This window comes from Diceros bicornis, chromosome 3 (assembly GCF_020826845.1).
Source record: "Diceros bicornis minor isolate mBicDic1 chromosome 3, mDicBic1.mat.cur, whole genome shotgun sequence".
Taxonomy (NCBI): Eukaryota; Metazoa; Chordata; class Mammalia; order Perissodactyla; family Rhinocerotidae; genus Diceros; species Diceros bicornis.
In genome coordinates, this window is record NC_080742.1 from 45,874,776 (window position 1) to 45,889,561 (window position 14,786).

Below are 14,786 nucleotides of genomic sequence, written 5' to 3' on the forward strand. Positions count from 1 at the left end.
GCACAGTCAGCCAGAGAGACTCTGGATAAACTCTTCCAGAGTCTGATTCCTAGAAGGACCTAATGGTTAACTCTCTAAGGGAGGCTGCCTTCCTTTTAGTGCGGAAGGCATTGACCATTCTAGGCAACAATGGTGGCCGGTAAGCCGCTGCTCAAGGCTTACTTCCTCCTTTTCTGAGAGCTGAATTATCCTCCTGGTTCAACCTGTGAAGCCTAAGACCAAATGCATTGCCTCATTGAGCAGAAGATCAGCAATGAGCATGCAGAAGGATTCCTGGCAAAGAGGATTAGAAAGCAAATAGCTTGTTTGGAAAGAGTATTTGAGCTTTAGAACAGAATGGAATTCATACTTTTATTAAGTGGAGGAATGTAAATTTTGGCACATAAACTTCTTGTTAAAGAAAGAATTTATGAATCCATGCCCCAAGTTGTAAATAATTAAGCCAGATTCTTCCCAGAACCGAGAGCCCTTTTCATTGGAAAACACTCAGGACTCTGTTATTCCTTCCTGTTAATCAGCACTAACTATGGCTGAGAAGAGACTAAGATAACAATGGACCCTGGGACTGAGCTAGGTTCTCATGTTATTCATTTTATCGTTTTTGTTCCAGCTCAAGTTCCATCACTGGCGTGTCTCATCCCCAGCCACTTCCTCTAGATTGGGGATGAACCTCACTACATAGCTCTTCACTACAGAGAATTATATGGATTAGTAATCATCCTATGTACTTTACTTTTTATATCTTAACTACGTTGTTAACTCCTCAAGGCCCAGGATCAGAGCATATATGTTTTTTCATTCCTGGGATGCAATGACAGTGTGTGAAAGTACCTTACATGCAATAAACCAAAACAAAGCGTTTGGTATCCTAAGCTTTCCCAAGCCTAGCATGGTTCTGGGCATAGAGAATCACAGCATCTTGTCACAGCAATAAAAAGAGCTGAGCCCTTTCATATTTGCTGGGCTCTGTTCTAAGGGCTATGTTTATATTACTTTATTCAGTCCTCACAAGCACTCTGTAAGGAAGGGACAACAGTCTGCCCCAGTCTGACCACAGAACCTAGTTCCTTAACACTCTGCTACTTTGCCACCTACTGAGAGGACCCAAAGCTAGGAAGAATTTCAAGTTTTCAATTTACAGATGAAGAGGTGAAGACTCAGAGAAGGTAACTGGCTTGCCTATGGTTAAACTACTATTAAGTGGCGGAACTGAGGTAGAACCCGGTTTTATGGTCCCAAGTTTGGCCTTCTTTCACTACAACATAGCTCCCTGTATGGGAGGCAATCTATATGTGTAATTTGTGTGCAGTTTTAATGTTTTAGAGGTAAACTGTAGTAATCTCGAAGTTTCTTGGTCCCTTGCATACTCAGCTCATGGCATGTGAGTTATCCTTTATAAAATAGTGATACATAATAACTAACTGTTTTAAAGGTAGTGTCCTTAGCACTTAATGTTGAAAGAAAGCATATTTCTCAATTACTAAGTGAAAGGGTTATCTCAGAGTGGTGAGCAATTTGAGATTTTGCTTTACAAGGAATTTCAAGCAAGATTCTGCTTGATAAGGAATTCTGCTAGGACTTTTTCCTAGCAGAAAAAGAGGGGTTTAGGGCTTTTTATTTATTTGTTTAGTTTTTAATTTATTTTTACTTACCAAGCATTTCAAACACAAAGAAAAGTACAGAATATATTGTTCATGTAAGCATCCATATGCAAAAATAACTAGATTAAATACGTTAATATTTTGCTGCATATGGTTCAAAGTTCCATTTAGAAAAAATAAAAATGTAATAGGAACGCCAATGTCCTACTACTCAGCTGTTTCTTCCTCTCTCTAAATGTGATCACTCTTCTGAAATTGCCATGCATTTCCCTTATGTATGTCTTTTATACTTTTACTACATATGTATGCGTGTAATCATAGATAATACATAAAAGTTTTCCATATTTAAAAGTGTATATGAAGGGCTACGTATTGTATGAATCCTTTTTCACCTTACTTTCTTCCCTCAACATTAATTTTTTGTTTTAGCTTTTAGTTAGAAAGTGTTGTCTTTAGGTATATAAATGATATCCTTAGGTGTTAAGGGATAGGACAAGTATGAGCATAAGATTTGATTATGAAGGAAAAATACATATTTAAATAGAGATCCTCATAAGGCAAAGGCTATTGTGTACCTTAAATTATGTATTTTGTAATCTTTAATGTAGGTGGTATACTTCTTACATAAAGATGAGAAATTGACATAATAAAATTGGAGTGCAGATACAACAATATCAAGTATTACACTCAGAGAACCAAGCTGTAAAACATCACAAGAGAGTCTAGAATACGGAGGAAGCACCAAGGAAGTGCAGAGAATTCCAGGTGCTCTGGGATCCCAGTCCTGTTCAGCCCTTACTTAACGGGCCTGTGCCCAGCTTCACTCCTGTGCTTACAACGGCTCTTTATCATTTCTTGGCCCACTTCTGAGTTTTAGCCCTGAAAGAAGATGCCTGGGGAACCTCCTCCTCTTCCTTTCCCTTGAAACCTTGCCACCCAACAAAATCTCCTAACAAGTCCCTCACCTGTCCCAGCAGCTCTCTTGCAAACATCCTCCCTTTGACAAATTCTCTTGCACTTCTTACTTGTTGCATTATTCATGCTTTTAGTCCAAGAAAACTCCTCAAGGCATTTTATTCCTCTTGACACAAATTCCTCATTTCTTATACCCATCGTTGTGTGACTAAAGCATCAGCAATTATAAGTAATTTTAATAACTCAGTGGCTATTTCTCCAGGACTCTACAGTCATATCATATAAAATGTAGGGTACTGATTTTATAAATAGGTAAAAAGATTAATAAAAAAGTCTGAAAGTTAGAGGGACCAATAGGAGTACTGGTCTCTAACTCACCCAAATACTAGATAAATGCCAGAAGTACCACCACAGGGGTCAAGCTACTGACAAAGTAATGATTGGCTTGTGTCTGTCACTTAGTTTACAAATCACTTTTGCTTACATTATCTTATTGATGTTCACAACAGTGAGAGGTTAAAAAAAGAGTGATATTTAAAGCTGCGGACTACTCTTCCTTCTAATTTGCCCGTCACCACGTTTTTTGTTCATTATAGAGTACTGAGACAAAAATCTGGATAGAGGTTTGCCTTTTGAAATGCCAAATCAAAGAGGAAAATACGGAGCACACCCTGAGAAAGATGAGCATTATGAAGACAGCGTTCTCTAGAGGGGCCTGCTCACCCTCTGATAAGGTCCACTTGGCTGCTGACATTTTGATGAGATATCGAAATTAGGGATGATCAACCTAGATATTTGTAATAATATCTGGAAAGTTTTATAATTTATAAAAAAAGATTAGGTGAGAATGTCCTAATTTACACTTGGGACTGGCAATTCTGTTTGTACTACTGGAACCCCAGCACCATGTCCTTGATAGAAGGAGTGGAATATGGTATGACCCATAATAAATGTTCTCTCTTAGCCACATACACACACTGGCACTTGGAGAATGTTCTCTCCCTCCACAAAAAGTTTAGATGTGCCTAGGATTTGGATATGCCTTCTCTAGTCTATTTAACTTGTCTCTTGAATGCCATACATGGCAATGTTATAGGCTGAATTATGTTGGCCCCAAATTCATATGTTGAAGTCCTAACCCCTGTACCTCAGAATGTGACTGTATTTGGAGATAAGTCTTTAAAGAGGTAATTAAGTTAAAATGAGGGCCTGAGGTTGGGGCCCCAAACCAATATGACTGGTGTCCTTATAACAATAGGAAGAGACACCAGAGGTATTAGAGGGATGACCATGTGAAGAGGCAGCAAGAAGGCAGCCATCTGCAAGCCAAGGAGAGAGACCTCAGGAGAAACCAACCCTGCTGGCACCTTGATCTTGGACTTCCAGCCTCCAGAACTGTGAGAAAATAAATTTCTGTTGTTTAAGCCACACAGTCTCTGGTATTTTGTTATGGCAGCCCCAGCTAACTAATACAATGGCAAAGAACGTGAATCCTGGATACTTCAAGGGCACCAAATGGCCTACTCTGTGAACACAAGAAAGCATCGCTTGGGGTCTTGAGCTCTCAAGTACCCTCATCCACAAACCTCAGTCTTTGTGCTTTATCTTCCACCAAGACTCTTCCTCTTCTTTTATTTGGCTTTGCACATGGCTTCTTAGCCATCTTTCATACTATGGATTCTTGTGATTGATAGAGGCTCAGCAGTTTCAGATCCTAAGCATTGAGAAGAAACAAGTTCCACATGGTCTGGTCTCAGGGCACACCATCTAAAAGGTAATCAGACCTTTCTGGTGTTTGAAATTACTTTGCAGTTTCAAATTCCTCCTTATTAAGGTACTAGTAATAACCAGTAACCGAGGTAAGTTTCTGTTTTCATCCTGCCTGAATTCTTCTTCATCTAGTATCTGTTTTCCATGGTCTCCTTTTCTCTTTGGGGATTGATGCCTTCTCTGTGTCTGGATCCTCACTTCTCAACCTCAGCTTATACAGTTCCCCAAAATGTACACAAGAGCAACATTTAGCATTAGATGTCTATAAGCGTTTTCATCTTGTAAAACCTTGGCTGCCTACATATTTATTGCCTTGGAAATGACACCTGCCTGTTTTTCAACTCAGCAACACTGCTCACTGACCTGGGCACTTGCGCCTTTTTCTCCATCATGTTGGAAGGAATGGAGGATCACTGTAAACCCCTCATGGAAAGAGCTATTTCCAAATGGTCTGAACTGAAAGTTGATCTCATGGTGGCAGGGATGATATTTACAATATTTAATAACAAGTAAGGTAATAGCACAGATCAATCAATACTGATACCTAATGTTATGTAGCAATAATGAAGCATCCTCAAAATGATAATAAGAAAGGCCCAAAGGAACATTCAAGTTCATCAAACATCTTCCTGTAGGCCCTGACTTTGTTAGAGGCATAACTCCATGACACTTGCTAGTCACTTGAGAAGCACAGGATCAGGGCAGAACTATAGCCACCCTGTTCCCCATTGGATTGGTACCCTTTGTGATAGTCTTGACACTGTTGCCATCATTTCTCCATCACAGACTTATACAGCTTCACGAGGCTGCAAGCAACTCTGGTCTTGTTCCTGCCTATCAAGCAGATGAACATTAATCTACTGAGACAAAGTGTTGGTCAACTAGGACCTCACCCATTCATTCACTTATTCCACAAAATTAACTGAATTCCAAATATAGACCAGACACTAAGTTTATTTTAAAAATTTAATGAGTAAATGAAATAATATGAATAGGTGTATGAGTGAACGAATGACTAAAGCCACTTTGTTCACTAATTCTCTTTGTAGCACAAGTATAAACTATTCTCAAAATAAAAGGCCTTAACACAGAGGACAAAGTGGGCAGAAAACCTCCTCCCATTACAGAGACTGTGAGAACAGAGAAGGGACATTTATATCCAAGATATCTCTGATAAGACTGTTACAGACTCAGAAACTGTCACTACTTGGGAGGAAGAGAAAGAAAAAAACCAAAATGTTCTTAATTCATAATGGTGGCAACATGTAAGACTACTTGGCTCTATCATAAATATTTGTATATACTCTTCTATTTTCAAATTAATACTGATTAGAAATCTATTGATTTGCTGTAACTTACCACAACTCTAAAGAGGTTTATGTCACAATCGTTCCATTTTACATATAAAGAAACTGATTAGTTTGTAGCTTGCTTTATTTCTCAGGTCTTCAGTTGCAGATTATTGGCTTAGCTCAGTGAATTTTTCTGTACTTGGGCCTGGGTCTGGGGCCACAACTCGTTAATCAAACACAAGAAGAGTTAAGTCATAAGCCTACGAAGACCCATTTCCTTATCTGCAGAGTATAGGCTGAATTAATGGAATTGTGTTGTCCACAATTAGAGAAGCAGTTGTCTTGTTAACTCATTCTGGAATTTCCTTTAGAACATGAACTTCTTGAAGACAGGAATTATGGTCATTTTCACATTTGCCTGACACATGACAGGTGCTAAACAAGTCTTCTAAATAAATGACTGACTGGATCAGTGTGCTCTGGACAGACCTCATCAAGACCATGGGGTTTAGTACTGGGCAAATATTTGAAGAGGAGCATGAGCAAACCACAGTGAAAGTGACAAATGCAGGGAAGAATCTCAGAAACTCTTTATGTGAAATGAAGGAACTTGGGGTGTGTAGCCTAAGGAAGAAATGTGTTCAAGTAGAAGGAATAATAGTTGTCTCAAATGTTTGGAGGGAATGAAGGTAGAATGGGGTGGTGGAATAGGCTCCTCCCATTGACTGCAAGATCCATGAGAGGAGGGAATGTGTCTTATTTATCATTTTCTTGTCAGCACTTATTCCACAGATTAGGCACTCAATCAGTATTTATTAAATGATGAATGAATGAAGCAATGAATTCGTTAATGAGGTTCAAAAGGTAGATTTGTGCTCAAGTACAGGCAGACCTTCATAAAAGGAGACATGATCAAAAGTGGAGTGACTTGTCTTTCTGAGTGGTGAGTTTTCCAGTATTTAGGCTGTTGAAATAAAATCTGGATGATCATACGGAGGGCTTCTTTCAATTCTAAGATTTTCTGATCTATACACTGGACTTCCAGCGAATTACTATATATTTTCCGGGTCAGTTTGTTCTGATAATAACACTCAATATGAATGTGACTGATATTCACCCAAATTGCTTCACCAGTGAGTTTATCTAATCATCTTGGAAATCATGGTATTGATCCAGGAAATACCAGACAAGAAGCATAGAGACAGGAATTTAACCCATCATTGCTGCCAAAAGGAGGACACAATGACGATAACAAGACTTCAAAGTAGATATTTTATTAGACTCTTTTTTCATAAAGCACTTCAAAAAATGAAATGTATGTTTTTGTATGGAAATAAAATTGTTTATAAAAATAGACAAAAACATTAAAAATCTATTGCATTACAGATTTCTGTTTAAAAATTCCTGCAGTATGTGGACTGATTGGAATGGGCCATCTTATATAATCCTATATAATATACAATTTTAGGTAATCCTTTGACAGATATGCTTTGATAGTCTACAACCTTATTTGTTAGAGTGTTTTATGGAGATATATTATATCAACTCACTTGCTCCAAGGATTCTTTCCAATTACCTTATCCAATATCCAAAAAGTATTTATTTTTTATGTCCCAATCGTTAAAATATTTATTTTTTTTTCTAAAGAGAGAAACAACTGTCAAAGTCACATCTTCACAGTTAATTATAACTGGGTTTGTCTCAAGGTCTTTTCCTGTATAAAGTACTTAGTCATGGAATTAATTCTACTTGAACACTGTTTAGTCAGGGTTGTAGTTTTTCTAAGACTTTTTTAAACACTGGAATGTTTTGGAAATACAATCTCCTTTATTAATGTAAGAGCCGTGCCTGTAAACTTGAGTTAATTCTGTTGAGTCAGGACTTACTGATAGATTCCTGAATTTACCCAGAGCTTTAAACGTTGTGTTCCAAGTGCCCCTTGCCCTAAAGGAATCAAAGAATGCATTAATACAGTTGTCACTGTAATATTTAATAAGGAGCCTTGAGTAAGATTTTAGAAACTTTCCATTTGAAGGTGTTTTTTATTCTTAAATAATATAGAAGCTATCAATATACAAATAGGGCTGAGAAGGCAAGAAAGCTGGTCGATTGTGCTTACTGTGCATTCCCAGTACATAGAAAAATGGAATTTAAGAAGTAGGTAGTCCAGAGAGAAGAAAATTCTTCAGGTCTGCTGTTTTTACTATGTGCAACAGTTGAAGTTAACTGTCAAATGAGCTTTGAATCTAGCAAAATGTAAATATAAAAAAAGAACTACTTAATGGTTAACACAAGCATGTCTGTTGTTATGCCACGAAACCGCAGGAGAAGCAACAGGAATGAATTGTGGTGATGATCACAACAGATCTTACTACTTTTCATGTTTAATATGTCTTGTAAATCCTTTAAGATAGTGAGCATTCATTCAAGATCTTTTTACATGTAAATTCAACTGCTGATCAGTTATATTTTTCTGCCATGTCTATAATTATTTGTTTGCACGCTTAGCTCCTCCACTAGACAGAAAATGATGTAAGAATGCAAAGATTTTCTTTATTTATGTCTCATGCCATGCATAGTATTTTAGACATGATAGACAATGAACATTGTTTTCTCAGAAGTATTACTTCCTATATTGTTCTAAGAATAATAGTTCTACTTCCATTCTTTTTGCCAACGAGAAAAAAGAAGTGGAGAAAAAAGAGGAAGGGGAGAAAGGTGAGAGGAAGAGGAAGGGAAGGAAAAAAAAAAAAGCAGATGAGACTGACATTGACTGGATTGTCATAATTAAAGCAATAAATTCCTATTTAAATTTATTTGAATCATTGCTTACACATATGGTGCCTGACTTGGCACAAATTAGTGTTCCTTAAATGCTAATTGATGTGTTGGTTGATAACTGTATCCATGTTAAGTCATTGTCATGTTCTAGGTAATCCTGAGAAGGATTTCCAAAGACCCTTTGCAAAGAACACAAAGACACTTAAAAGCTTTTCACACCTTCTCCATGTTTTAAATTTAATGTGCAGATGAATATGCCTGACACTGGTCTTCATAAACCAAAATATAACCACTTTGACAAATACCCTTTCCATAAACTCGCCGGTAAAGTCACAAGTTGGTTTGACCACTGTATTTTTTTTTAACTGAATTAAGTTAATAACTCAATGGTTTGTAGTCAGAGAAACTGGTAATTGAGTAACAAACTTACCGATATCCCTGCAAAGATTATCTACATCAGAGTGCCGTGAGTTTTATCAGGTCTGGTCCTCAGCCAAAATTTTAATTAGCAAGGTTTTCTCTCAGTATCTCTGCCTTATCAACTTTTGCACCTTGTATTTAATTTAAGTTTTGCCCTTTTCTCAGAACAGTCTGTCTCCAAGTCAGTGACACATTCTTGGTACTTTTCATGACTCCCTTCACCTATAAAAATATCCCTTGTCCCTTGGCTAACACAAGTTTAGCTATTGTGGTTATTTGAGCTATGGTGCAAAATGCCTGATAATGATTTAAAGTGTTATCCTTCCCAGGTACCACGTTTATTTGTTAGTCTTTCACTGTTTTGTACCTGGGGTGACCAACTGTCTCAGTGTGCTTGGGACTTTCCTGGTTTCAGCAATGAAAATCCCAAGTGTCAGGAAACCCCTCAGGCCTGGGCAAACTGGGAAAGGTCAGTTACCTTAATTGCACTGAAAAGACTCTGTACAAAATGACAATTGGGGAAGAATTTTTAACCTTCTCTCTCAAATTGCAGTTCCCATTTGGAGATTTTTCTGCCTTTTCTCTCAAATCCCTGTTGAGGATGATCTACTCGGCCTCTTCCAGAGTCCAGCATGTCCTGTCTTTCTTTCCCACCCACCATTCTCTTCAATGCAAATTTCCCAGATTTGCTCAGTGTGCTTTCTGGGTGATCTAAGCCTTCCATTATTTTAGTTTGCTCAGTAAAAGACATTTGCCTTCCCAGGCATCTCAGTTTCCACCTAAAAAAAATAAGCAAATAAATAAAGAGGTCCAGATTCATGTCATAGCCCCCCACCCATGACATTGAGTCTGTTCTTAGACTGTCTTCACAGTTCCCCACCTGTTGAAAGAACATTCTTTATCTGTAGCACTCAGATCCTATAGTGACAACAAAGAAAACTCAAAGGAAATGATCTACAAGAATGTATTATGTACACCAATATTTTTCATTAGTTCTAATAAGCCAAGTCTGATGACATATGTTGCCTGAGGTATAAGAACAATGTAGTGAAAGAGTTCCATCTGTCTAGGTCTGCCATCTCTCTACAATTTTGCTCATTCTGTGCCTCTGGGACTCTCATCATTTCTCAGGCATCTATGAGTTACCTGTGATAGAGAAACAAGGAAGCAACACTTAAAAAAGCTCATTGCAGGATTGTTTAAAATGCATTTGAACCAAGTTGTTGATTTCAATAAATAAAAAACAAAAATTGATCAAATCATTTTTGTTACGGGCTAAATTGCATCCCCCCAAATTCATACGTTGAAGTTCTAACCCCCAGTATCCAAGAATGTGCTTATATTCAGACATAAGGTCTTTCAAGAGGTAATTAAGTTAAAATGAGGGCACTAGTGTGGGCTTTAATCCAGTATGACTGGTGTCCTTAAAGAAGAGGAGATTGCGACACAGACACATGCATCAAGGTAAAACCACGTGAAAACATAGGGAGAAGATAACCTTCTACAAGCCAGGAGAGAGGCCTAGAACAGATCCTTCCCTCATGGCCCTCAGAAGAAACCAACACTGCCAATACTTTGATCTTGGACTTCTAGCCTCCAGAATTGTGAGAAAATAAATTTCTGTTCTTTTAACCACCCAGTCTGTGGCACTTTGTTGTGGCAGCACTAGCAAACTATTAAAATTTTCCCGTAGAGAAATGGAGAATATACTAAGTGGTCAAAATAGAGCTCTCTTTAAAGACGGATGTAGAGCCTTGCTCAAGGCAGGAACCCAGGGTGGGTGGATTAATTACTTGTAGTGGGTTTGCAGCTCTCACATCAAAACTTGGAGTCTTATCCCTAAGTACACAGTCATCTCAGCAACCAAAACAGAAACAAATACAAAGCTTCCTAACAGCGTGAAGGAGGACTTTAGATTTTTTTTTCCCAAACTATCAATGAAACCTTTTGAAAATAGCTTTAGGAATCTAACATCAAGCGCTCTGTGCTCGCCTTCTCACAAATAACCTTGATCACTAATCTCTTCTTTTGCAGCAACCCACAGCATTCCACTCCACCCTGAAAAACATAACAATATGATATTCCTCTCCACACAGATAAATTGTGAACATTAATTGAACACATATTAAACAGAGACTATGTATTAAGAAAGAAAATATTTATGGGTTCTTAAAAATGGACAGGGTGAACTGTATCATATGTGAATTATATCTTAATAAAACTGTTATGCATATAAAACCAACACACACACCACCTTTGTCAGTGTATCCCTTTCATTTTGCCCTATTTTTCGCTGATGTCTTAGAATCATCTAATTCACTTGGTTCATATTGCTGTTCCAGTCTCCCCTTGGGCAGCATCAAGAGGTTATTACTGATTCCAAAGAGGAGATAAAGGTCTCCACTGCAAGGTCTCTCAGATGGCTGAGAAAGATAGAAATACCACTGACCTTGGATTGCTTCTGTGATTTCATTCCGAGAATGTTCCAAGGATGTTGCCATGCTGTTGTTCACTGGCAGGTGGTGCCACTCCATCCTAACTTGATAATCTTTTCAGTCAGTCATTCTGGAAACTCCTCCTCCATCCCTCTCCCAGTCAGCTTCTTTCTGGCAGCAGGTGAGGTGCATCTACTGGGTTATGGGCCCTGCTTGAGAGTGAGTAATTAGGAGTAATAGGAGATCTCTCTTGGACTTCCTGGGCCAGGTGAATCCATAGTCTTGATGGGGTTTTAGATGGCTCTGTCATATCATCAGCAATTTATAAAGTGGTATGTAGTTAGATATTGCTGGTGAGATTCCATTTACTTAGCGTTTGATGTAGTGCAGAACCTTATAGAAACAGGCCCATTGCCCAATCTCATGAGAAGGACTCTGATGACTAGCTTCTTGAATTGCACTTGAGGGAGAAGTTTCCTGGTACAGGAAATAGTGCTGAAGTTAATCTCACCTCACATTTTTAGTGGAAAATTGCTGTTGGCCTCCCCAACATCCAACTCCTCCCATTTCCAGGAACAGATCTTGATTTTACTTGGTGATCAATGACTCCCAAACTTGATGGTCTGGATGGGGTGTCAAGGGAAGAGCACAGGTGACCCAAGGTCTGGCCAATCAAAGGACCACTGGTTACAGCCCTCAGAGATTGGCTGAGGGATGAGCACAAAACATGAATTGGTCCAATCAGGGCGGTTCTTGTGGGGTTATCGGGAAATACTCTCTTGCCCTACCTATCAATTAGGGTTCATTCAGAAACATGGAACCACCAGATACATTTGTGGCAGTTGGTGAAAGTCTTGGTCTGGCTCTTCTGTCTCTGGGGTTAAGCCTGAAGTCATAAGTCAAACTGAGGAAAAGAAAACAAAGACACAGACTGGTGAGGACCAGGAACAATTAGAATCTGCATTTGTCAGTCACTGGCATCCATGTTGGTCTCTCCCTGACTCCAAGCCTGGAACCTCACTACTGTGGATAACCCGCAGGAGAAGTGGTGCTCTTGCTGCAGACTTGTACTCACACCTGGCTGGAATTTAGAGAAGGGGAAGGAAGAGAACCCAGGGAAATGGAGCTGCAGGCCAGGCAGCTGCCCCCACCAACAAGCTGAGTCAGAGGCTGCAATGGGGCCTGACCTGCATCCACTTTCCAAGAGTCACAATGGCTACTACTCCACTGTGACCTTCCAGATCTTCCACAGATATCTGTTGTGGCCAACCCTAACCAGAAATATTCAGTGAAGAGAACTCGAGAAAACCTAGTTTATTTCTCAGCGAAGTTGACACATTTCAAAGCCATGACAGCCTGAAACTGGAACGTGGGGAAATGTGAGGCTGGAGCTGCTGCAGCCATCTTGCCCCATGAAGAGAGAGCCCAAAGCTGCTGGGCTGCTTTGTGGATCCCAAGGATGAAACTAATATAATCAAAGACAGAGAAGAGGGAAAAACAAACAAACAATTTGATCATACCCTTCAAACCCTGGATCCTGGAATGCCTGAGTACCCTAGGAGTTTTCAGTTGTGAGAGGCAATGAATTCTTTGTGCTTAAGCCAGGTTAAAAGAGGTTTTCTGACACCAGCTCCTGAAAGACTGCTCAACGACAGTCTTAACATAGGGCTGCTGTGTTTGCTCTAGCTGAAATTTCTTAGTTGTTTTAAAAGGCAGTCTTAAGTAGCATTAAATCCATCCTGGAGAAAACCAAGCAACAGTCATTTTGTATATTATTATTGATCAGATAAGGAGAGGACGAAAGATATTTTCCATTTTTAAAAAGACCAGCACAAAGAGAGGAAGACAAAGTTTCCATTGTCCCTGAATAGTCTCCCTCCGTTAGACCATAATCAAGCTCTTTCCTGTCTTTCCTTCACACTTTCCTTACTTTTCACCATGATGTAAGGGGACTGGATGAGCATTGAGTATGTATTTCCTGGGAGTAATAATAGAGTGTATTTTCCTCTGGTAGAATTGATTTTTCTACTATACTAAGGAGGAGCATGGTAGCTAATTCTATTATGTCATTTAACCTGATATGTGTAAGGTCAACATTACACCAAACTCACTGATCCCAAAATCTGCCTAAAAGACTGCGCTTGGTAGAACCAGTTTAAGTAGAATCAGTAATTTCATCATGACTAAGTTTTGATTTTCAACTACTAATCGTATTCATATGAATATGTTAAATGTCTCAGTACATTCCAAGGGTTCAAGTGTGAACTTAAATATTAGGAACATTCAAAATCTGCTTCCAGGCACAAACGGACAGTCTCAAATATCTCTAAGAACAGAAAAAAGGAAGTCATAGATCCTCCTAGTCACCCACAGAAGAACAATTAAAAAGGAAATTATGGCAGAGGATGGGATATGCTATACTAATGTCAAAGTGAGGTTGTTCAGCTCACCCTCCTTGTCCGAGTCACCATCCCTTTAAATGAGGAACTACTCATTGGAAAGAGAACATCTGGCTACCTTATTACCAAGTGCCTGTAATCACTTTGTAACCCTACAATGAAAGTGAGGTGTACAGATAGTTGTATTGATCACATTAAAACATTTTTTTCAATGGGGAAAATTCAACAAGAAATTTAACAAGTTACAGGCCAATAAAAACAAGGTTTTCTCCAAAGATATTTTACAGAACCAAGTGCATCATTGCATATATTTTGCAAAATCATCTTAACACACTGAATAAATGTCTTAAATTATTAACCTATTTTTATTCAAATGTGTTTACATTTCAAAGGAGATGCAGAGATCTTATTTTAATTGGTTTCACAATCAAAATTATTATTTCTCAGGCTTTTATTAATTCATTACAAAAAAGTTCACTTCATATAAATAAATAAATGGAGCTATTATATAACATGATTTTAGGACTTTTTACAATTTAAAAACTGTTTCTCTGATGGAATAACATAAAAATTTATTTATCTAAAAGTAAGTTTTTCTGGTTCAACAATGATTCTTTTATTTCTACAGAGATGAAGGAAACCATAATGTAATGTTTCTCAAAGTGGCGTCCGTGGACCAGCAGCATCTGCATCACCCGGAAACTTAGAAATGCAAATTCTAATTCACCCCAGACCTGCTGAATCAGAAATTCTGGGGGTGGGGCCCAGCAGGCTGTATTCTAACAAGCCCTCCAGCTGATTCTGCTGCTGGTGAAGTTGGAGAACTTCTGCAGTAGAGATTGCCCAGTATAAGGCCTTTGCAATGAGCCTGGAGCCTGTTCAGCAGTGCGTTTTGGGGAGCTCCTGGTAAAAATCATTGCTGATCTTCTAACTCAGTACTCATACACCATATTCTAGTTTGTTTTGAATAGTTGGTGGTTTTCAACTAATCAAAACAGTACATATTGCATAACCAATTTCACTAGCTTGTATGAATAATAAATGAGATAATATCTATAAATGCTTAGTGTGCTTATGTGTGCACGATATGTCTTTATCTTAATGTAGATAACTCTTTTCAAATTATTAGTCTTAGTTCACATTCTCTTTCCTTATAACAAAAGAAATATACAA